The sequence below is a fragment of the Molossus molossus genome, unplaced genomic scaffold (genome assembly GCF_014108415.1).
Source record: "Molossus molossus isolate mMolMol1 unplaced genomic scaffold, mMolMol1.p scaffold_m16_p_5, whole genome shotgun sequence".
Lineage (NCBI taxonomy): Eukaryota > Metazoa > Chordata > Mammalia > Chiroptera > Molossidae > Molossus > Molossus molossus.
In genome coordinates this window covers 84,799,146-84,824,945 of record NW_023425388.1, presented here as the reverse complement: position 1 = coordinate 84,824,945, position 25,800 = coordinate 84,799,146, and the positions used below count along the sequence as shown (strand labels likewise).

Sequence of the window (25,800 nt, the reverse complement as noted above, 5' to 3'; positions counted from 1 at the left end):
AGCTTCTACTCAGCCAAATGCCCACTGTGCTGGCTCTTAAGTCAGCATTCAATAATCAGTAGTCGTGCCCTGGCTGGTCTTGCTCAGTGGTTAGAGCATCGGCCCGCAGACAGTACCAGGTTCGGTTCCTGCTAAGGGCACATAAATCGGTTGCGGTTTGTCCCTGGCCCGGTTGGAGTTGTTTGGGTGGTGGCCAGTCGATGTATCTCTCTCACATCAATGTTTCCCTCTCTCTCTTCCTCCCTCTCTCCCCCCAACTCTATCTGAAGATAAATGCAAAAATGTCATCGAGTGAGGATAAAAAAATAAATAAAAATAATAATCAGTAGTCATTATTATCAAATAACTTTTACTGAGCATCTTCTGAGTTCCAGACACTTTCTCACGTGTTACCTTATTAACATTCATGATGATCCTGAGTGGTAGACTTATTTTGGAGCAGAGGAAATGAAGATTCAGTGAGAGTCACTGTCTTGACCAGTGTGGCTGCATTGCTAGGTGGCAGAAGTGTGACTTGACCCCATGACTTATTATGCTAAATTTGGTGCTTTGATTCACGACACTACAGTGGCTTCTCGTAGATGATTTCGGATATTTTGTTATTTTCCCCATAAATGCATTTTGGCATTAATTAAAAGGGAGATATAAAAACATCCTTTAAACAGTACAGGCTGGTTTAAAATGGATTGCATGTTCTTTAAAATCATAAACTGTATGGAAGACAACCTACAAAAGTATTCCTGCTGATTATCAGTGGTTTGCTTACGTTGCTGGTCCTTTCACCACTGCAAATCTGTTTGTCCACAGATTATTAATAGGATGTTATGAATGATTCTTTGGGGATAAAATGTCAATGACGTAACAGTTAGAAAACTGATCTATTGGTTTCATAATCTGGTTTCATTACTTCTAAATATTTGACTTTGAGGAAGTTACTTAATCTCTCACATAGTTTCCTATCTCATAGGAAGTGATCAGGATAAAATACAGTAATATAAAAAAGAGCTTTCAGCATTCTGCTTGGCACAGAGTAAACCTCTAATACACATTAGCTGCTACTGTTGTTAATAATTTGTTTTATCTTCTTGAAAAACACATTTTTAATTACTGAATTTTGTTTACTAAAATACTCTTTACAGGTCATCCTGTTTTCCTTTGCTGCATTTTCTCATTTATGCTTCCGGGATGCTCTGGCCATTCGTGAATGTGATACTGTTAAGGCTCAGCTTGGATTAGAAGAAAGAAGAGGACTTCAGGAATGGGATGATCCAGACTCATATTCCATCGCCAATACTCACTATCTAAATGATGTTGTAAAGTTTATTTAATCTTTCTAAGCCTTCACCGCCTCCTGTATAAAATGTATATAAAATCCTTCTTTTTCTAATTCAAATGAAGGAATGTATATAAAGTACATGTCAGAAACTATAAATTTCTCTACAAAGGTTTTATTATCATCATTACTGTCTTCATGTTTAAAAATTCCCAAATTAAGATACTAAAATATTCTTATGCTGGTGTGGTGGTGATAGTAAATTTTATTTCGTAAAAACAAAAGGAGTCATGGATTCTTTTTTTAGTCACTGGCTCATGTCTGTAGATGTGTATTTTATTCATATGTATTCCAATGTGATTTAAACGCATGATGATTCTTTTACGGCTAAATATAAAAAGTTATAAGTGAAATGTTATTGCTATCTTTACCATTTACTTTAGAGCTTGTTTGTGCTGCAAATTGTAAATATTTTACAAGGCAGGGTAAAATACAGGCCCATAATTATTTCTCAATGTTGTCTGGCTCATGATAACAGGGTAAATTCTTTTATTATTTTAAAAAACTTTTCGTGAAAGGTTATTTCAGTCACTCCAAATAAACTTAGCTGTGAATGGAGAAGACACAGCTGATTGTCCTGGCTTTTTGAGAGTCTCCTTTGTCCTCATCCCATTCTTCACTGAGTCAGGAGGAAGGCATGCGGTGTGGCCAACCTCTGAAATCATTAAACATCTCCTGTAAACTGTTGCTGTTAGAGACTCACTCTGGTTTATTTTCTAAAGGCTTATTAATAAGTCAGAATCTAATCTGCAGCCAGACTGTTTGATCACTTTACTTTTGGCTTTGCCAGGCACAGGATTTTATTGCATGGTTGGCCTGTTGGCATGATAATTCCTGAAGGGCCGTTGGTAAGCCAGCAAGTGCCAGGGGCACATCATTGTCAAATTCCAAGGACATGCTACCTCCCCTGACCTGCTGGTGGAGATTTATCCTTCTTCGAAGTGCCTCACCAGAGGTTGTTCACCAGAAATAAAGACAAAAATGCTCTGGGAAAATCTATGACAAAGAACTAACTTCCTTTAGAAAGTGATGGGGTTTCAGGGAGACAGCAAAGAAAGAATCTGTTAGCTGAACTTGTTTTGTATTACTGGAGACAATCTTTCTTGGTAGAAATAGTCATATTGAAAATTGAAGAAGTTCTATATCTCATCAGGTATTTAAAACATGTTTTTCCTCCAAAAGGGAAAAGAAGAGGTGATAATAAATAACAGAACTTTCTCTTTCAGAGGCTCAGTTCGAATCATTCTTCATCTCATTTTGTTGGTATAGTGATAAAGGATCCAAGTAGTGATATAGTGCCATTCTGAGTGAGTTTAAACATTAAAATAAAAAGCAAATACCATCTGTACTATTTTATTTTAATTATTTATGTAAGGGAGACTTCTTTAAGATAATATGACAATTAGAGGAAGACCCAGTAGTCAAGCAATGCATTAAACAAAACTTTTAATAAACACTGTGGTCCTAGCATTTACTGGGGATACAAAAAAGCATCTTATTTATTCAACTCTTCCAGTAGTTAGCAGTTTATATTTGCATCAAGGAATACAAGGCACAGCACATGAAAATTGAAATATTCTGTGTTGTCCAATAGAGCAGCCACCAGCCACATGTAGCTATTTCATTTTAAATATAAAGAGATTATAGTAAATTAAAATTTAAAAACTCAGCACCTCAGTCACATTAGCCACATTTCAAGTGTTCAGGAGCCATAGGTGGCTGGTGGCTACCATACCAGACAGCTCAGATTCGGAGCATTTTCATCATGGCAGAAAGTTCTAGTAGCTAGCCCTGATGTCTTCAGTACAGCATATAAGCAACACACAGCTGACATTTAGAGTAACTGCTTGTCAACTGAGAACCGGGAAAGATCAATGCAGGATGCAATATTTTAGAAGACTTTAATAAGACCTTGAATTTATAGTTATTTTGACAGGTAAAAAGGACAATGAGGGATATTCAGTGGAGAAAAGAAGATGACACGTTTGGGGGAATAATGGCCTGTCTGGCTTAGGTCAGATTCCTGTTACAGACTAGAAAGCGTAAAGATACAGAGGTGCATTGGGGTGGAGGTTAAGGAACAAAACTATCAAGCTTAGCTGTATGTTCTGTATTTCACTAAATTCCACTGGAGGACCATCATCCGAGGATATGTTTTTCATTGATTTTAGAGAGAGGAAGGGAGAGGAAGAGAAAGATCAATGTGAGAGAGAAATATCAGTCAGTTGCCTCCCATACACACCCTGACTGGGGATTGAATCCACCACCTTTGGGTGTACAAGGATGATGCTCCAACCGAGTCACACGAACCAGGGCTCCACTGAATATTTTTGAGCAAAGGACTCACAGTTTTGGGACAGTGGTACCATCCAGCAAATAATTTTTTCTTATGCAATTTGATATACAGAAAGCCAATATTTAATATTAGCATACAAATGGGAGTTCATCTTGTGCCCCATTGTTAGCCCCAGAGTAGAACCTAAAAACACTGTACATGTGTGTACAAGCACATGAATAGACTTAGGTCAAGCTATATGTTAGAAGAACATATGGGGATAGAGGAAAGCATATTTAGAGCCTTCTTATTCACCATCACTGCATTGTATTCCCTCATTCCTTTTTTTCTTTTCTCTTTTTCACATTTTATCAACTCCTAAGTACCAACTATTGAGGATGCAGAGATAAGACATAAATCCTTGTTCAAGGAGCTCACAGTTTTGAACCTAAAACAAGCCAAGGCCACAGAGTGGCCACAGCCATGACAGGGCTGGGCACAGAGTGCTAGGGAGCATGGAAGGTGTGCATAGTATAGCCTGGCACAGCCTGGTTGCAGGCATGTCTTCTCAGAGGAGGACACCTGATCTGAACTGTGAAGGAGTGCAGATTAATTCAGTAGATTAAGTAGGAAATATTACATGCAGAGAGGGAAGGTCAAGTACAAAGCAAAAAGGTTTAGCAGAATGTGACCATATGAAAAGAGCTAGATCTTGTTTCCTCTTTTGTCTTCAGCACAGCACGAAGGAAGGGCCCGAGGTATGCTGACTTCTATGTACACCCTCATGGCAGGTTAACCAGTAGGTAACACAACACAGACATTTGTCTGGGTCACTCACGTGGCCTGGGGGAATCATTTACGTTGTCTTGACTCCCATCATTTGGATATGGATTGTAATGAATGTAAGGCCAAAGAGAATGTTCTGATGAGCCAGATTCAAGTATCTTTAATGTGCCACAGTACCTTTGTTCTAGTCTGTTTCTCATAATTATGGGGGTTTCTACCACCTTTGGAGAAACAGGCTAGGTTGTCACTCTCTTTACCAGATCAATGGCAAGAAACTTGGGGAGAATTGAGGGGGAAACCTTATCCCTTACAAATTACCCTAGGGAGGAACGATGGTTGTTTTTTTCATTTTGTTTTGCCTTTTTTTTTTTTTCCTAGTTACATAGCCCTTACTTTTTTGGCTTTGAAATGACAGCATGCTTTTAGGAAAAAAAACACAAGAAAGAAAAAGAAATTAAAAACAGTATTAAACAAGAAACAGAGCCAGTCGGCAGTGTCTAGGAACAGAGCCACTGAATTCTCTTGCTTTATGAGTCAGAGGCATTGTCACAGGAGTTGATGTTTTTTGTCCTACTTATGATAGGGCAAAACATCATGAGGGCATGAGGGACAACATACAGGAGCCCGGAGACATGGAGTTTGGAGTGTGACCTGGATGGAAATACTGGCTTTTCCTCTTCCCAGGTGCATGACCTTGGGAAAGTTGCTCAATCAAGTAGAGGTTCAGTTTTCACATCTTTAAATTGGGACTGATAATCCAACTCTTATAGGGTTAATATAAGGAACAGAGACATGAGATCAGCACAATGCCTGGTCCTGTTAGACATTTAATAAATAATATCTATTTTATAAGTAGTAATGAGTTTGAGTTTCCCTCCTGGATGACTGTGAGCTACTTATTTTCTTTCTTTCTTTCTTTTTTTTTTTTTATCCTCACCCGAGGACATTTTTCCATTTTTTGTACAGATAGAGCGGGAGGGAGAGAGAGGAAGAGAGAGAGAGAGAAACATCGATGTGAAAGGGACACATCGAGTGGCTGCCACCCGCACGACCAACCAGGGCCGGGGACAAACTGCAACCAAGGTACGTGCCCTTAGCGGGAACCGAACCCGGGTCTCTCCGGACTGCAGGCGGACGCTCCAACCGCTGAGCCAAACCGGCCAGGGCAGCTACTTATTTTCTTAAAGGAGAGTTGTTCCACTCTGCAGTTTTGAGAATATTAGCCTCCAGTCATTATCTTTGTGAAGGGGAAAAGGAATTTCCAGAGTAGGGCCCTAGGAGAAACAGGGAATTTGATGGGGGTGGAACGTCTGAGTGTGATAGATAAATCAAATAATCCCTGACAGAGCAAGATTACTAAAATATCAGTACGTGTGTCCTATTACAGGAAATAGCTGCCTGTGAGTGTAAGGGAGCAAATGCTCAAGGGAGATGCTCGGCTAATGATCTCGATTAAGGGTGTTTAAGGTGAAACAGAATTATCAGCTCAGAGACTTTTGAGCTAATTCATGGAATTATCTAGGCTCCTTATTTACTGGACTTATTGCTCATTGTTGGCCATTTCTCTATTTATAACACAATATCCAGACAGTGGGAAAGAAGGAAGGAAGAGATTACTTCAATCTGTTTAACTTTCTCCCTTCTTTCCTCCTTCCCTCCTTCCCTCCTTCCCTCCCTCTCTCTTTTCCTTCCATCCATCCATCTATCTAAAATTTGCAAACTACTTAAAATTATTCTGGCATATTAATATTATTATTATTGTTACAAAAAAACAGAGTTGGAGGGCCTAAGACATGTTCATCTGCTTCTTCCCTTTTCATCTGGGTTTGGAAATCACACTAGGATTCTTTCTTATTTTATTGTTTGACCTAACACATAATCCATACTGACAGTCAATATGTATTATATAATAATTAGCAACACTGAAAGTACCACGTCCCAGTAAATCTTGAAATAATGAGGCAGAACAGTGATTCTTAAACAGCCCCCAAACTGTTCTACAGAATATCAGTCCCTAGAGTTGCTCTCAGGTGGGGATGATTTGTCATCAAATAAGTTTAGGGCACATTATTAACTATAAATTTTTTTGAAGAATGAAAATATACATAGCATATTAAGGTCTTTGTAAAGTCTGGCAGTAAATAAAATTGATCATATTGCTTCATTGAGTATTTCTAAAATGTTTTTGACCACACAATCTTTTTCTGCACAAACACATATTAATGTCTCAGATGTTATTGTTTGAAACACACTTGAACAAATGTTGAAACGTGGCATTCAGAGATTTTACACAAAATGTCATCTTTCTCCAGTTAAAATAAAAATTTCAAATCGTAAAACCTTTTCTTATGTGTCAGGAATTATGTTTTGACTGATGTTAAAATAAGGACAAGTGAACATATAGGCCTTTTGAGACTCTCATGCTATAATTTTTGTTTCTTTTTCCTTTCCTACTTACTCTTGACCTTGTCTGACCCTTTGAGACATGGAACTGTCCTCTGTATTCTAAAACACAAAAATGTTCTTGTGCCCTGGCCGGTTTGGCTCAGCGGTTGGAGCGTCAGCCTGCGAACTGGAGAGACCCAGGTTTGGTTCCCACTAAGGGCACGTACCTTGGTTGTAGTTTGTCCCTGCCCCGGTTGGGGTCGTGTGGGTGGCAACCAGTCGATGTGTCTCTCTCACCTCAGTCCTTCTCTCTCTCCCCCCCTCCCTCCCGCTCCGCTCTATCTGAAGATAAATGCAAAAATGTCCTCGGGTGAGGATAAAAAAAATGTTCTTGCTATATCTTGGAAGGTTATGTGCTTATTTGTAATTTTATTCCCTTTTGACTTGGTTCTGTATAAATATCATGAGCCATTCTTGGGTGTTGTGAGTATAATCCATTCACTATACTAAGCAACAGTAACAATATGCATAAGCAGCATCATTCTTTCTTTCTTTATTTTTATTTATTTATTTATTTTTGGTATGTGCCCCTAGCGGGAACCGAACCTGGGACTCTCTGGTCCGCAGGCCAACACTCTAACCGCTGAGCCAAACCAGTCTGGGCGCAGCATCATTCTTTAAAATACTTGGTAAGATTTCAAGTGTCTCTAAATGGTAAAGAGAGTGGTTATTTAAGAATCGTTGTTCTATGTAAGATAAATAAATTAAGGCACAGAGATGATCAATGACTTGCCTGAATTCCAAGACAGAGTCAAGGTGTTTTTGAAATTAAAATACTGAAGAGTTTCTGGAACAGGGATTCTCAGGCCACATGCATACCAACTTCATAGTGTCATCTCTATTGACATCAGAAATAGCCTTAGAGAGGATTGCTCTGTTGTCCTGTGAATGTCAGAATTTCTACAAAGCAAACAGTCCTTTTCTGGCGTGCCAGGGACCTTTTATCTTTAAGGTCCTAATTGATCTCTGTCCCCCAAAGGATTTTGAATTATGCAAGTATCTCGAGTTTTAACAAGCCATCCCTACACAGCTGTGTAATGGAAATGTTCAACAGAAAGGTATTCGCTTTGGTCTAGACAGGGCTCTGGCTGCTCCCTGGAGAGACCCAGAACTAGGAGTGCAGGTTCTGGGCCATCTTGGTTGCAGATGCCTGCTTGGCCCATTTCTGTCTCCTGCTTTTTTCTAGCTCCCTTCCCCTTCTTCTGTTGGTGGGAGGGTCTAGTCATGGCAGGCCCCCAGGACTACCCTTGGAAACTCAGGCGAGCCCTCATCTCTCTGTGTTTGTCTCTTGCTGACCCCTAGCTACCAGGTCTGTTTGTTACTGATTTGAGCATTTAGCGTGAGCTGGTGGTGACCTCGGAAATAACATTTTCTAAGATTGCTTAGGTTTTCTTTCTAATAAACTTTCAGAAGCCTGGCCATTTCTGTAATTGCTGAAATGTAGGTGATTTATTTCTAGAGGCTTAAGTTGGGATTTTTTTTTTTAAAGGAAATAGACAATGTGATACACTCCCATGGTGCGTGTTAGCCACTAGTGGCAAAGGACACCTTACTCTGCCTTTTTTGAGAAAAATTCAAATCTAAAAGCCCCCTTTGGGAATAAGTCAGTTTTCTGTTCTGAGACACTCAGCCCCATGGTTCCCTCTACTGGTCAAGGACTTGCCTCCTCACTCATTTGAATAGCAGGGGATGGGAATAAATTGGGAGCTGGAAGGGGTCCTAGACGTGTTGTTTAACTAGGAATTGTGGATCCAATAGCATATTTTTGCTACAGATCCCTTTTCTCCCCTCCTTCTTTCAACCTCAACAGTCTTGGCCATCTATCTAAGCCACAAATTTTTAGCTCCACCTAGCGTCTCCCTTCCTGTACTTCTTGGTCTTATCTTGTGCCTGTCTTTTAACAAGAGGGCACTTGTTTGAATTTATAGCACCGATGAACACTATGAGTCTTGGACTTTAAGAATGGACAGCTGTTAAGCAGAGCTCAGTAAAGAAATATAATAATATATAGTCATCACTTTGAATTTATGAACCAAGTTTAGGTTTGGAGCAACACACTAACTGGGTTGGATGATAGTGGCCAAAATGCCTCCCAGATGTCCCAGGACAATGTTCTTCAACCAGCTCTTAAGATTCAATGTCCTCCTGTTGGACGGAAATGAAGGAAGCTCTGGCTCAGCCACTCTGCCTCTGGGTAGCAAAACTTCTGCATAAACTAGCCATAGTTGCCCTAGTAAATGAAGCCTTAATTAGAGAGGCCATCATTGGCCCAGACTTTCAGAAAAACAGCTGTTTTATCTAGCTAACAGATAAGAATGGAGAAGCTCCCCAATAGGCTAGATCCATTTTATTTTCCTGAGAAGCCAACAGCTGACACCCACACCCAGGCCTATTCGGTTAGAGTTGGGAAAGTAGCACACAGAGTGATTGATTTTGTCTCAGCACATCAAATGATGCCAATGCCTAAATATCTTGTGATAGAAATACATCAATAGAGAGCTTAAGAGAGGAAGTCTTCAAGAAAGACTTACTTAAAAGAATGTTTTCACAATGATGCTTAGTCATAGACTATGTAAGTTTTAACATACAATAAATCAATTTCAGAAACACAATGATTATTCCAAAGATATGCAAACAGTTGTCAGCATGCTTTAGAGGAAAGTGAAAATGCATCTTGGGTAAGTAACATCTGTCCACTCATTTAGGGTAAATTGTTTCCAGAAATACTACATGAATATTCTTTTCTACCGTCATCATTCTCTATATTGAAGTAACTTTATATACTGAAATGAAGGAAGAATACCAAGAATTGTATTGTAATCTTAGCAGAGAACATTTTGATGACATACAGTTAGTATGCTGGGTTAAAGTCAAGTCTAAATGAGGTCAAATGAGGCTCTTTCCCTAACTGAAGTTCAGTTGAGGGTTAAGAAGAGTTTTGATGAATAGAATGCTTAATAAAGCTTACACCCATGTGAGCCAGTCCTCAAATGGGTTTGTACCAACAGAATCCTGACCCAAATAGAATGTAATTTCCCAAACATCTGAGAGGGTCTTGGTTCACACAACCATATTAAAAATCTCTTCTTTAGCATCTCAAAAGTCTCTCCCTCTTCTGTCTCAGGGGAATAACCCTCTCAGCTGCACCATCCTGTCTCTATTCTCTCAGTCCCTGGATGGCCCTCCTTTGTCACAGCAAGTCTCATGCCTACACCCCTCAACCAACATGTCCCTCAAAGTGTTCTCTGACTGTCCATTATACATATCTTGCCCTTTATCTCATTAAAGACCTGGGAAGGGGCAAGTGTTTATTGGGTGGGAGAATAGAGTTATGCTATAAATTCATCACAAAATAATACATTTGTTCTGTCACAGAAATGTTGGAAGTAGATTTTAAGCCTGCTGTAAAAACAGTGTAACTTCTGGTGTCCAGGTAAACGTGTGAGGACCTAGTGGAAGTACCACAGGCAGGGAAACGGCTTAGCCACCGACAAGGCTGATGAACTCGCCTACATTTCCTACAGCAAGGGGGGGGGGGGGATTAAATGTGATATATTTGAGATTTAAGTACCTATAAGTCCCTACAGATTTTAATAAAGATTTTTCTGGACTGAGTTAAGAAAAATAAATATTTTATACTTAGCTGTTTTTTTCCATTCACTCACCCACTCCACAGATTTACCTAGGAAATACTACGTACCAGGTCCTGGAATGGAGAAAAACATGCAAGGTCTCTGTGATGATGACAGTCACTGATTTTACCCTGCACAAAGGTTTGGATCAATGCTTTTAGACGCTCTATAGTAGAGGTACAGCTGCAGTCTCAACACCTCTACCAGGTTATGTTTTCTGAGATCCCTGCATGTTAAGTTCCAACAGAAGTCTCCGTGTAGTCAGAGACATCTTAGATACACGCTATGGGGGAAGACACACTGTAGTTATTTGAGACAGAGGGCTGACTGGAGGGTTTAGCTCCAGGAGCTCCAGCCTTGGTTCTGCATGTCTGGGAGACCTTGGGCAAGGCATTAACTTCTCTGACTTTTTCTCATCTGTAAAATTAACTTCAGTTAAAATTAGCTCCAAGGATCCTTCCAATATTTATATTCTGAGATTTTCTAAATAAGTTTTTTAATCCCCAAGAAGTTAGAATAGGGACTAGGTAAATACAAATGCTTAGAAACTTTATTTCAGAGAACTCATTGGAGGACAGTAGCAATTTTAAATTATCTTTCTTCTGGGTATATGAATTAAGGTTTAGAAAATATAAAGCCTTTTTATTTGTTGGGAGTAAAAAGTTACATCCTGTTTGAGAAAAGTATGAGACTTTGGTAATGAGAAAAGCCACAAGTATGAGTGGTACTCCAGAAACTTGATCTATAAGAACTGAGAAGAGATTTCTTCCAGAAAAAGAGAAAAGGGGATAGCACAGAGGGGACATAACTGCATTTGCAAACCCTGTGCTGAAGGGAAGAAGGGCAGTTTTTGTTTTCTAGGAAGGATAATGGAAGTGAGCTCAGAATTAATGGAGGAGATTGAAGGTGAATCATCAGGTGTGTTTCAGTATTCTATACAATCAGCTAAAGGTTCTGGGAGCTGCTTTTGCTATTATGCTACATTGAGAAGTTAAAATTCATAATCATTTAACTGATTACTCTATGATCACTTTGGGGGAATATTTTTGTTTCAGTCACTTCAATTTGATCCCATGCAATTTCAATGGTTTGTGGATTTGTGTACACAGGACCCCCTGATTATAGTATAGACATTCCAACCTTGTGTGACTCTCTTAACCCCCTTCCTGAAAATCTGTTTGCTTGAGGGAAGACTATAAGAAACCTTCTATCTTAAACAGCAAACATAGTTACCAAAGCCATCGTGGAATGTCAGATTAGCGCCTTCTCTCTGCTGGTGCTGAAATGTGCTTAATTCTCCCCCTCTTACTCCTTGTCTCTCCAGAAAAGAAAATTTTAGCAGAGTTCCAGTTTCATACTGTGGGGTGTAAACTGCTTTTAGTGACTGTCGCGTCATTGGAAGATACTTTTCCTTATATCCTCACCTTTTTGTGACAATTTGTGAGCTGGTCTTTTAAAAAAAAATTTTTCTGGATGCTTTGGTTAAAGGGATCCTTTTCACACAAAGCGAAAGAGTCTCTAAATTCCAAAGGGCATTCATGCTCCCCTTAACCTCCTCCTCTCCTCTCCTTTTGTTTCTTTTCACTCAATAGCTGGAACAATGTACCTCTCCAATAAGAAGATTGCACTCTAGTCTTAAGATCTGCACTTTCTTTAAATGATGCATGTGAATGTTGATGGGGACCTGGTGGAAGAGAAAGCTCAGGTGCGAAGAAAGACCTAGTGCTCAGAGGGTTACTGGGAAGACCAAAGGTTGAGAAATAATGGCTGCATCTCAATCCCTCTGCAAACTGCGATACCAAAAAGAATGACCATGGATAAGAGGGAGTAAATGCCTCCTTCTCACTTTCAAATAATTACCCAGCACTGGGTCCTTTGGGAGAGTTAGAGTTGGTTTTGTTGATGTGAATCACCTTTTTATTAAAAATACATTCTGAGGGTTTTTATACCCATGATATCGCTTTTAAAATCACAACTGGTCAAACTGTGTGGGTTTTAATGTGGGGCAGACCTGCAATCCTCTTGGTCTTTAGAATTGAGCTGTTCTCGTTCTGTTAGAGAAGGGCACAGCACAGATGGATCTTAACTTATTAATGGAAATCAATTTATCATTGATTTAAGAAAGAAAAATAAGACTAGGTATAGAGTTTTTATCTTCCTCATCTCCTCTTATTCCACATAAATAAAGGAAAAAAAAACCGGTTGTTAACAGAGATTCTGATTCTGATTTTTCTATTAACTTGGGGCACTTTTTAGAAGTGACTCCTTCCAGGTTCCCTCTCAATTCACTACTTATTCCCGTTCTCGTTTACTTGATGTTGATTCACAAATAGAAATACAGTGGGATATACATTCTGATTATGTAAAGAATATTGTTTTGTACTGTTGAAATGGTAGATGTGTGTTCCCCTGGGTGTGGCAGGCCCTTAAAATGAGCAGAGTACCCTCCCTCTGCTTCTAGTGAATCCAGTGACTGCTCACCTTTTTTTTTTTTTTTTTGAGAAACATTAAAGGAGTCGTTCAAAACCTCCTGAAATAATGTTGCATAGTTATGGCAATGAACCCAATCTGGGGGCAGCCATACAATGGCACAAAAAGGAGATCCTGTGCAAAGGGGTAGACAGTGGGATAACTACATGAAATCTCACCACTGATTTTTCTTTTCTTTTTTTTTTTTATCCTCACCCGAGGACATTTTTCCATTTTTTGTTCAGATAGAGCGGGAGGGAGAGAGAGGAAGAGAAACATTGATGTGAAGGGACACATCAAGTGGCTGCCACCCGCATGACCAACCAGGGCCGGGGACAAACTGCAACCGAGGTACGTGCCCTTAGCGGGAACCAAACCCGGGTCTCTCTGGCCACAGGCTGATGCTCCAACCGCTGAGCCAAACCAGCCAGGGCTCACCACTGATTTTTCTAAGTGTCATCTTGACTGATGTGTGCTCCATGAAGAAAGAATCACTTTAAGTGTCTGTTAGAAGCCCCTGTGGAAGTTAGATCATGAGCAATCTAGGATGATCTCACTCAGTTATTCAGGGTGTAGAACTTGATGGCACATGGGGGAAGGCAGTTTCTGTTAAATGGTTCATAGCTAGTGGAGTGGACCAACTGCCAGGAAAAGCAGAAGCAAACCCTGGGAGAGCACTTTGCATCTCCAAACTTATGAACAACAGGGAGCTCTTTTACACTGGGAGCACTTTTTTTTTCCTTCCCAGAAAAGATAACTTCCCTCAAGGGGATCTGCTGAATGAAGCAGTATACTTTCACACTTCTGATGACTGGCGTGAGTCCGGCACTACCATAAAAAAAAGAATGAACTTGGACATACCACACACTTGGTTTGGCCTTGTCCCATACCTGTGCTCCTGTCATGGTTGATCACCCACTTACATCAGATGTGAAGCAAGCTGTCTGTACTGTGGCTTGAGATAAAAGCTATTTTAATATGCCCAGGTCACGTATTATCTTGGCCAATAGTAATTTTATATCATTTTCTTAAAGGAAACCGCACTCCTTGCAATACTTTTTTTCCAATGAAACAAAATTTCACATGACAGAAAGCTTTACATATAACTCTTTCATTTGAATAATCGTATTGAATCCCCTCCATGCCAAACAGAATTATAAAATATCTTTATTATTATTTTTTGATATGCAAACTGTAAGAAATAAGTTTGGAAGACTCTCAGTTAAACTTCTAATGATTCTACTTCCTTAATAGTGGAGCATTTTTTACAGCTTTCGTGAGTTTTTCAACTTAAACAATATAAACAAACCAAGAAAAAAAAGTGAAACTTTTCCTCTCTTATTTTAAGAACCTTAAGAGCTGAAATAGCGGTTTGGTTTCCTGACTGCCAGCTTTGATTTGCCGTCTTTAAGCGGTCTTGTGCAATTCCCCAGAGGAAACATTGGAAGAGGGCTTTTCTCCCACATGAGAGAGTTTCATCCCACACAGCCCACAGATTTTGATGGCAAACTTCATGGATCAAGTGTCTGGTTTTACAGGAGTCGCTGCAGAGTGTGTTTTTCCTTCCACAGGTGCACAATGCTCATGCTCAGACCTCAGAAATAAGAAGATAATGTCTTTAAAAATGAGGGTAGCTTAACCACTGGATATCTCTGAGAGAACTGGATGCCAATCAGGTCGATTTTAATTTACTAGTTGAGGGAAAAGAGGGTGGCAAGCAGGGTTCAAACCTCCAAAGCCTTCTAGCCGATATTTCTTTAAAACTATCTGGTGTACACAGAAGTACTGTATAATTTGGCCTGTATTTTTCTCTACTGTAAAACATATTGAAATGCTTTATGTTTAGGTGTGTATATAGAAATTCATGAAGTCCTTTTATATACTTTCTTACTTCCAATCTAATTCTCATTTTAGGATGTCTCAAAAAGATAGCTTTGTGAGAGCACATTCTGCCACAGCTTGTAAACTTACATTTGTTCTTTCCTATCTACCAGCCACCTGATTACCGTCTCTGCGGAAAGGGCACCGGTTCACATCATCATTTTTTCCAAGCACTTAAACCTGGAAAGATATTTTTTAAAGGATTCACAGAAGCTGTCTTGGGGGTTTGGAAAACATCACAAAATTGTTAGCAGACCTTTTGACTGTGCTATTTTGAGGAAACTAATTGTGTTCTTTTAAAAAACATTTTTGACAATGGGACAAAGTTTTCCTTGCCCCCACTGATATGTGAGATATTTACAATGGAAAAACGTCAGTAAAACACCCCAAACGGATACATTATAACCTCAGCAACAGTCAGCACCAGAGAAAATGTGATTTAAAAAGAGAAAAAGGGTTTATGAAATATTTTTGCTTCTGTTTCTGCCCAAGATGAACTTTTATTTTACCGTTCAAACAGAAGTTTGTTTTCGAACCAGTTGCTAGTTAAAGGAACAGCTGATCTGGCATCCGTAAGAATCAGCTCTAACCAAACAGTAAGCGTGCTGGCCAGAGGAGGCTTATTCCCAGCAGCAACCCCTAGTAGGTCGAATGCCTGCAGGAGTGTTTCTTACCTTGAGCACGTCAGATCCAGGAGAGAGTCTCGGGGCTCCCACAGGAGAGGACCGGGAAAGTGCTCTGATCGGGTGCTGGTAACATGCACTTGGCTTTTATGGGCAGGTGGGAGGAGTCGCTCCTCATAGTAGGTGGGCAGGGAAGGAGCGGCGGGCGGGCAGCCTCGGGAGGAGCTGGACACTCTTCTCTGGGGAGGGGCGGAGAGGGCAGAGCAAGGAGCCCCAGAGGAGGAGGAGAGACAGATGGGGGGGGGGTAGGAGCGGAGGGAGGAGTGGAGACAGGAGAGGAAGGAAGGAGAAGGAAAAAAAGGACGAAGAGAAATAGAGAAAAGGATGTAGACCACATGTGGGGAAAAGGTTGCGGAGAAAATGAACAGGGAACAGAGAGACACCCAAAGACGCAAGACCTGGAAGGAAAGGGGAATTGAATTATTTTTCGTTTTTGTATGACATTTTTGTTGGGGCGGAGGTGGCGGGGGGCGGGGGGCGCTTCCGGATAACTATTATCATTAAAGGTGTTTTCTGTGAAATTGAAAAGCCATATAACGGTTCAGGAAAACTGAAGGGTTCTACGTCAGGCAAAGGAGGGGAAGCGGGGCGTCGGAGAAGCAAAGCCAAGGGCTGGGCGGACGCGGAGAGGGCAGGGACCTTCACCGGCGCAATTGATGCGATTGATGGGGCGGCCGCCCGCGCCCCAGCCCCGCCACTCATCACACCTGGCAGGGCTTATTTTTCAGGAAAGTTCTGCTGCCGGTAGTGTGAGGCATCCAGAGTCCCCTCTTGAGACTTCTGCAGCATTAAGGTAAATCCAGCAAAGGTTGGGGAGGATCAGCAGAGGTTGGCTTGTGGAGAAAGGAACCTCAAACCAGTGTCGGTCCTCCAACATCTGCTTATATAACAGGATTGCAGGGCTCTCTGCCCTCTGGTTATTTTCGGTATTTAAAAACTCATTCCTAACCATTGGAAACCGTCTTGGTGCCATAGTTCTCCCTGTGTGTCTTAAACATCAAGAGAGGATTCAAACAACAGGCAGCTGAAGGATCAGGCAGAAATTCTTAACAAATGCATTCAGAGAAAGAAAAACAAGCTCCTTTAGCTTCTGAGTGGTGACTCACTTCCCAGCCCAAGCTCGATTTTTGCCACCAAAGGAATTAAAGCATTTTAAAAGAGAGAACCTGAACCCTTGGGGATGGGGGTTCTGAGGGGGCTCAGGGAGGGGCAGAGGAATGGTGGGTGGGCTGGTAAAAATAAGGGAATTTTGCTAAATATATTTATATATAACTATATAAAACTATATGTAAAATTATATATATGTAAAACTATCTAGAAGGTGAAGGGATTAGCTAAAGAACATATATGCATGCCCATGGACATGGACAATTGTGTGGCGAAAATGAAGGGAGAGGAAGGTGGGGTGGGTGACGGTGGGCAAAGGGGAAAAATGGGGGACATCAGCAATAGTGTCAACATTAAACATTTTTAATTAAAAAAGTAGAAAACAAAGAAAGGAATCTCCAAGGGCTGAGGAAACTAGCTGAAACTAACCAGAGAGGGAGCCACAGCTGGTGAGTTTGCAAAGCCTGTGTACTCTGTGCAACTGGCAGCCATATAAAACACCCAGCCTGGTCTCAAGTTAGATCCTGATGCTTTTCCAGGTTACCAGGCTCCAAGAGAACGAAAAATGGTGGCCAAGAGTAGGGTTTCTCCAAGTGGGTGCTGTGGACACCCTGGGCCAGCGAATTCTCTGTTGTGGGCGTCTCTCCTGTGCATTGCAGATGTTGAGCAGCAGCTCTGGCTTTTACCCACCAGATGCCAATAGCACCCCCCACCCACCCACCCAAGTTGTGGAAATCGAAAATGTCTCTACACTTAGGTGAATGTCTCTGGAGGGCAAATTTCCCTCTTCCCTTTAAGAATCATTTGTCTAGAGAGGTCCACAACTGTAAAAAGGGATTTTAAAGAAATCTGTTAAGTAAATATCCAATAGCTCTGACCAGTTTGGCTCAGTGGTAGACCATTGGACCCTGGATTGAAGGATCTTGGGTTCAATTCCGGTCAAGGGCATGTACCTGGGTTGCAGGTTCAACACCCGTCCCCCCCACATTTGATCTGGCTCCAGTCTGGGTCATGCAGGAGGCAACCAATCTATGTGGCTTTCTCATGTCGATGTCTTTCTCTCTCTATCCTTCCCTCCCTCCCTTCCACTCTCTCTAGAAATCAATGGAAAAATGTAGCCACGGGTGAGAATTAACAAAAAAGAAAAAGGAAGGGAGGGAGGGAGGAACCCAGTAGTGGCATTTGGATATTAGCTGCCACACATGCTAAGTTTACACTGGACTTAGTTTTTTACATATTCCTATCTGCCTGCCTCCAGAGACCAAAGCCTCAATTGCTTCGTTTGTAACTCAGTTTATTTTCAGTTGGATACACCTGAAAATCTTAAGACCTCATGTTCTTGTAGTATGAAGGAAGATTAATGATATACGAGAGAACTTGAAGATCTTGATTATAAACTAATTTAACATTAGAACAATTATCTGTTACTTATGATTTTTTGACATTGATTATTTCTCTTAATGTTTATAATTTTTACCTCCATGCCTCCTATTCATAACTTTTTGGGACGTGAAGAAGTTATATCTAGTGCTTAATTAGCTAGCAGAAAATAAGTACTCAGTTGATACATACGGTCTGAATAAATGACACTGTTGAGCACTGACACATAGAGAAAAGTCAGTATTTATTAGTTTAATGAATGAATAAAATAATTAATTAATGCTTAGAAAGCTAGAACTGTCATATTAGCTGTCTTGCCCATTTGCTGTTTGGTTTTACTCTCTTCTTACCCTCCATAACTCAGTTTTCCTCTTTCCAAACTGTTTGTCTTTTGAGGATGTGGCCAAATCCATTAATGAAGTATATGAAATGAATCACCCCTGTTACTGGATCTAGAAATAGGACTGCATTGACTGTTCTAGGGTTGACCGCTGAAATCAGATTCCATTTTACAGGCAGGGTACCACTTTTTAATTTAGCAAAGAAATGTGTTCTGAGTAAACTAAACAGGACCCAGTTAGAGGAGTGTTTGGGTGATAAATATGTAGCAGATATTCTCATCAGATTACAGCAAATCATCTTTTCAATCCAAACAGAAAAGGCAAGAAAAGCACTTTGAAGGGAAGGCAATTGATAGCTGTATTTTTCTTCTCCTTTTTCCCCTTTCACTCCCCACTTTCAAATCTGAATACCCAGCCAATGTAACAAAAAAGCTCCTTCCATTTTGTTCAGATGGTGCTAATGATTAGTTCATTTCTCCCGTTTACACTTGCCTGAATCTGATTCAGTAACAGATCTCGACATCAAGTCAGGAATCCAGGAATGTGATCGCTTTGCTGACTCTTAGAGTCCCCTTCTAGAATCCCTCTGAAGGTGACTGAGGTTTGAAATGACCTAGTTTGGTCTTCTGTGGAAAGAAAGGAATCCAATGACAACACACTAGACACTCTGAAGTTTCCATTGTGTGGATATAATAACAGCTACTGATGATTATCTTATTTTAAAGAGCTTTGCCAATGGAAACTGTTTTTGGCTTAATTAGAATTCACCAATTAACAAATATTTATTAAGAATGGACGCCAGACTATGTGGGGTATTTACAGCAGAGGAAAACAAGAATCTGTTCGGATGGAGGAAAAAAAAAGCATGGAATCCTGGTAGTCGAGTAGCAAAAAGACCACAGAGGAGGTAGCATTTGAGCTGAGCCATGGAAAGAGCATTTCTGTAGATGGGTGATGAACAATAGGGAAAGGGAGGGAATGTGTCCAACTGGGAAAGACATGTGACTATTTGGAGGATGCTTAATTGGCCAGTGTCACTGAGGGGCTTAGGTAGCAGAACAGTGAGGCCAAGGAGCAGGAGAGGAGAGGTGGGGTCAGCGTTGGACCGCCTTCAATGTCACCTCAGTAGTCTGAACTGTATGCTGTAGGCCTTCAGGAGTCATTGAAGATTTTTGAGCTGTAGAATAGCATGTGAAAATGGTATATTATTAAGATTTCACTTTTTAAAAATAGTGTCTTTATAGTAGTCCTATAGGTAAATGCTTGTTGGTATGTCTAGGGCCATTAGCTTACCTAGAAATAGAGAAAAGTGTCTTTGCCTTGCAGACCAGGAGGCCTGTGTGAGGTGGCAGAAATAAAGGTGGCTGTAGCTCAGTTTCTACAGTGTGCTGTGTGGTTGTGAAGAGAGGAAGGCAGGATTCTCCTGGGGTGTGGCCAGATGACAGATGGAATTGATGTGAGGGGCAGGGCCTGCTCTGTGTCAGAGGAACCAGTCAGTCTCTTCTTCACGTGTTACAGCTTTAAAGTTACCAGAAAGTATCTATCCCCAGATAATAGGTCTGATGTATGAGATTCTTGAGTTTTCAAGGGTTCTTTGCTTAGAAAACAATGGAATCTGGCTTTGTAAGATTTACCTTCACATTTTCAAACAGCCAACTTTCAATTATTTTACATGTGTAACCCTTGGCAACTGTCAACCCCCTATTCTTCCTGCCACTCCCAAGTGCTTCCGAATGCAAATGAACATGGCTTTTGGTCTAAGCAAAAAAATAAAAATAAAATAAAAAATCACTGACTCTTTGAAGTTCCAAATACAGAAATTCTCTCTCCATCTGTCAAATGACTGACGCATCAGTCAATCAGTTTAAACTTGTGCTAAGTAGCACCAAATATGACCTTGGCCTGCAAGGCACTTACAATTGCCAGCTCTCCTGGGGCATTTAAAATAGGGTTTTATTTACAAAAGCTGCAAAGGCTCACAGCACAGAAGAAAAGCACACCTCTCCTGCATTCCAAAGGAACGTCGGATTCTGTGAGTCACTGTTTTCCTGTTAGTCCAGATGGTAGAGAGCTGCCTGACTCAGGTGATCTTACAGATGGTTGCCTCACAGCTCCCGCTGGCTTTATAAAGAGCACGGGGTTCACAGTCAGGAAAGCTGGGGTTTAGTCCCAGCTCGGCCACTAACTACCCATGAAAACTTGGGACAGATGTTTTATACTTTCTGGATTCAGCGTCTGTATGTAAAATGAGGAGGTTTAACCAGACACTCTCTAACATTCTTTCCATCTTTCCGATGCCTGCTCTGTGCTAATCAGTGGATGTACCTCTTAGAAAACATCCCCGTGAAGTCAACACAACATTCAGTGATACTTGTGCTCAGTTTTAGGCATTGAAGCAAGGGCTCTTAATTCAACAGCCCAGCAATTTTCAACCCTTCTCATCTCATGGCACATGTAAACTAATTACTAAAATCTGCAGCACACCAAGAAATACATTTTTTTGGTGATCTGACAAAAAAGAAAATAGGTATAATTTTGATTTATTCGCACTGGACAATTGTTGTATTGGCTGTTGTCTTTTTTTTTTTTTTTATCCTCACCCGAGGACACTTTTGCATTTGTCCTCAGATAGAGCGGGAGGGAGAGAGGGGGGAAGAGAGAGAGAGAAACACCGATGTGAAAGGGACACATCCACTGGTTGCCACCCACAGGACCCCAACGGGGCAGGGGACAAACTGCAACTGAGGTACGTGCCTTTAGCAGGCACCCAACTCAGGACTCTCTCTGGATCTCAGGCCGACGCTCTAACTGCTGAGCCAAACTGGCCAGGGCTGTTGTCATTTTTTTATTTGACACTTTAAGGGAAAAGAGGTTGGTACTCCTGACTAAATAGTCAGGTATCACATGTTTTTTGTTTTTTATCTTCACCCGAGGACATTTTTTTTTGTATTTATCTTCAGATAGAGCAGGAGGGAGAAGGGGAGGAAGAGAGAGAGAGAGAAACATCGACATGAGAGAAACACATCGAGTGGTTGCCACCCACATGACCCCAACTAGGGCGGGGGACAAACTGCATCTGAAATACATGCCCTTAGGAGGAACTGAACCCTGGACTCTCTGGTCTGTGTGCTGACAGTTTAACCACTGAGCCAAACTGGCCAGGGCTCACATGTTTTGTTTTTTTTTACAGTTTAAACATTTTTTTTTTTTTTTTTGTTACAGATGTTTCTCCTTTTTTACCCCATTGACACCCTCCTCCCCATCCCCCCCCCATCCTCGGTTTTGTTGTCCTTGTCCATTTATTATGCGTACATGCATTTAAGTTCTGTGGTTTATCTCTCCCTCCCACCACCACCCCCTCTTCCAAGGGTTGTCAGTCTGAACCCTACTTCCACGTCTCTGGGTCTACCCTATTCCTCAGATTGTTATGTTCATTATATTCCACAAATAAGTGAGATCATGTGGTATTTGTCTTTTTCTGCTTGGCTTGTTTTGCTTAGGATAATACTTTCCAGGTCCCTCCATGTTGTCTCAAAGGATAAGAGATTTTTCTTTCTTACAGCTGCATAGTACTCCATTGTGTACATGTACCATAGCTTTTTTATTCATTCGTCTACTGATGGACACTTGGGCTGTTTCCAGATCTCAGCTATTGTAAATACCACATGTTTTTTAAAAACATTTTTTCTTTATTGATTTTAGAGAGAAAGAAAGGGAGAGGAAGAGAGAGAGAGAGAGAAACATCAATGAGAGAGAACATGAACTGGCCGCCTCCTGCATGCCCCCCACTGGGGATTTGGCCCACAACCTGCACATGTGTCCTGACTGGGAATCAAACTGGCAACCTCTTGGTGTGTGGGTCTACGCTCAACCACTGAGCCACACCGGCAGGGCAGGTGTCACATGTTTTAAAAATTCTTGTGGCACACTGGTTGACAATCATTGCATTAGTCCAGTGTTTGTTACAGGGGGATTGCACCCCAACATTAAAGCTTGCCTGTGTTCTGGATACAGAATCTCAAAAGGTTGGGTGTGCCACTGTCACTACCAGTCACCACTGTCTCTCTCAGTCTCAGACCTTGTAGAAGTCCAGGTTAAGCCATCAGCCTCCAACCTTGAAGCCTTTCAACTCTCTTCTGAATCAAGCAGTAGTTTCCCTTTTGATGGTTGGAAATGGAACCACACCACCTGAATCCCTGAAGATTGACTTCAGGGATTGCCAGGTTGACTTAATGTCCAAATTAGTTGATTTCATTTCCTAAGAAGCTGTCTACTCTATTTCCACTGGGAATTCTTCCATCTCCCCAGTGCCTCAGCTCTTTGTTTTTTTTTGTTTTTTTTTTTTTAATTAGGAAAAACTTGGTTGCATTTTTGATATAGACTAAATTACTGTAACTCTTTTTACATCCCCAAACTATTAGACTGTAACTAGTGTCTCTGAACCTTTTTTCCTGCTCTCACTCTCCCAGTACTGATGACACCTAAAGTCACTCTATACTTTTTCTATACCTTAAAAGATTTCATTGTAGAATTCTCTCATGGGGGGTAGTGCAATGGAAAGGGAGAGAGATGGAGCAGGGATTTTTTTTTCTTTTTCTTATTCAGGAATGGAAAAGTGAAGGCTCTCCAGGTTACTAGAGAAATGCAGTTCACCTTTACTTTATGGCATCTTAGACCCTGTCCATATGAAAATTATCCCGATTCTAGACTTTGCTAGCTGAGTCATTGTTAAGCCTGCTTTATCTTCTACTTCCCATTCTGTGTAATTGTGGTTGACTCTCATGTTCTTATTAATATTAACCCCATGTTCAATTTTAGTAAATTCTGTTTTTCCTGCTCAGAAATATAGCATATACAACTTAAGACTTTCGTGAAAAATTTCAACTTTACAGGCAAAACTGTTTATCTGAAATGAGAGATCTAACAGGTGTTCCAGCCTTAGACTGGCCTGCTTTTACAGGCACGGTTGTCCTGTCCCTAAATGACCTTGCATGTTGCCCCCATTGTGTCACACTCTTGTTTAGACACCTTTGATGACACCACACAATTTGTAGAAAGAGCTGAATTGGTATTCTGGCAGGGCTCCGCTCCAAGATTGCAGCCCAGTTTTTATTTCCAAGCTCATTTACATACCATATACTTCCATCAGGGGAAACAATTTGGTTTTCATAATGTCTGTGCCCTCTACTTTCATCTTCTATGTGATGACAGACTGAGCTCCCTACCAGGTTCACCTATGGACACACTCAAATCCTTTGTTTCTTCAATACCACCTTCTTCAGGAAACATTTTCTGATCTTTCTGAATCTCCCAGGTAAATTGGTATCTTTCATGACACGTTCCACTGCCTGACCCCTTTCTCTTACACTAGGCCTGCCATAGAATAGGTGGTCAGTGTATATTTGCAAATTGTAAACGTTTTTTTTTTTAAGTATCATGAAATCTTCTCATATCTTTCTTTATTCCTAATGCCTTTTACCTCATTTGGCTCAAAAAAAAAAACCATTTAGAATTGCTAGTATGTTTCTGGCAGGCTCATAGAAACTGGGTTTCAAAGATCAATATAGTTTGGTTCCCGCTTGTAAGGAATTTAAATGGTCTTTTAGGGGACAAAAAATGATAAATAGATAATTTTCATTCAAAATGGTAAGTTCTGCCCTGGCCAGTGTGGCTCAGTGATTAGAGTGTTGGCCCATGCACTAAAGGGTTATAGGTTCTATTCCCGATCAAGGGCATGTACCTGGATTTCAGGTTTGATCCCTGGCCCTGGTCGAGGCATATGCGGGAGGCAACCAATTGATGTGTCTCTCCCTCACACTCTCATAAATAAATAAATAAATAAATAAATAAATGGAAAAATATCCTCAGATGAGGATGAATAATCACAAAAAAAGAGGTAAATTCTATGGTTGAGGTAAGTACTGGGAGCTACAGGAACTCAGAAAAGGTCCTTGCTTATCAGTGGGAGCTTTGAGGTGGTTATACAAGATTTGAAATATAAATCAGAGGATGACATCAAACACACACACACACACACACACACACACACACACACACACACAGCCTAGTCCTTCTCTGTACTTGTTGGGGGTGAACATACAATGATACATTTTATATGTTTTGGTTCGAGATCAGGAGGGTCAGTCTGCATGTTGGCCTGCAAGCTGAGCCTTCCTGCCTGGTGAGTCAGTCGAGGTGCAAGGGTTATTTGAGCAGATGTGTTTAATGTTGCTTTGGAATAAAAAGGACCCCAATACACTCTTCTGGTGTACACCACCACACACTGAGCAATTTGAGTGAGGAAATAACTGAACAATAGGCTATGCCTAATGCTGAAAGCACTCTAGAACTGGAGCCACTTACTTTTGGCCCCTCTGTGATGGCTGGGTACGATCTCATGGTGTTTAGTTTCCATCTATTTCCTTGAAAGGGAAAACAATTTTCCAAGATATTCGTAGAGAGCCTCCATGACAACAAGGCGAAATGAGTCCCACAGACCTTGGTTTTTATATTATTCATGAATGTATTTCCTAAACGTGGACATATAATGGGTGGCCCTTGTCATTTCTGCTTAGACTCACCATATGGTCTTGTGAGCACACTCAGTGTGCCAATACCAGATATCTTCATCTCTGGCAGCCCTCCTGTTTTCCTAGGAGGAAAGTCATGCTCTTGGAGCTTCATGTTTGCAAAAGGAAACATGTAAGTCTATTTGCAAGATAATCTTAAAATCATCACAGCTATTGATGTGTTTAAATGGGGCTTTAGGTCACTCAGTAAAGGAATGGGAAAAGAAGTGTCCTGTTAAAAAGTGAGACCTAAATTGAAAAAGTGGCCAGATCCCATGACATTTTTTGTAAGTTGTTACTTATAATTTTGGTCCCATTGGATTTTAGAGAAGCAGTCCATGTCACTCTGACATGGTTTCATCTTATTTTTCCTATTCTCATTTTTTTCATGTTCTAATTTCTCCATCCTCTTATTTTCCATTTAAATTTAATCTTGTATGTATTTCACTTCCTTTCTGGAGCTTTCATTTTTATTAGACTCTGGTGCTGGATTTGTTATCACAGAGTTTCAGGTAGGTACTGGGATCGCATCTGGCCATGGGGCTCAGGAAGAACACTGTTCATGATCACATGGGTTTTTCCATTTCCCACTTTCTCTGACTAGACCAAGAGGATTTCCTACTGATGGTGACAGTTCTGAAGATAACTCCCATTTATATCTGCACAAATGGATATTATTTGTTATCTTAATTTGTGTTACCTTGTCCTCACTTGCCTTCTGGGTTATTCATTTCTCAGATTGAGAAGTCAGAAATACCATGAGCTCCTTGAAAGCAGGAAACTTGCTCAAAGCACTGGCACAAGGCTCACTGCAATAATAAACATGTTGATTTCGTGTCGTTTTGAGACTCTGAAGACTACATATCTTTAAAATCCACTAATATAGTTTTGTCTGAATA

General features: G+C 40.8%; 1 protein-coding gene across 3 annotated transcripts in view; it reads right to left on the bottom strand.

Moving 5' to 3' along the window:
- COL8A1 (collagen type VIII alpha 1 chain) overlaps positions 1-15,547 on the bottom strand; it is a 155,649-nt gene extending 140,102 nt beyond the window's left edge. For 2 of the 3 annotated variants that reach the window (XM_036243718.1, XM_036243720.1), the window contains exon 1: positions 15,496-15,547. The gene's annotated coding sequence lies outside the window, so the exon portion shown is untranslated. The remainder of the gene's footprint in view (positions 1-15,495) is intronic. The other variant, XM_036243719.1, reaches the window with a different exon arrangement.
- Between the last annotated feature and the right edge of the window lie 10,253 nt (positions 15,548-25,800).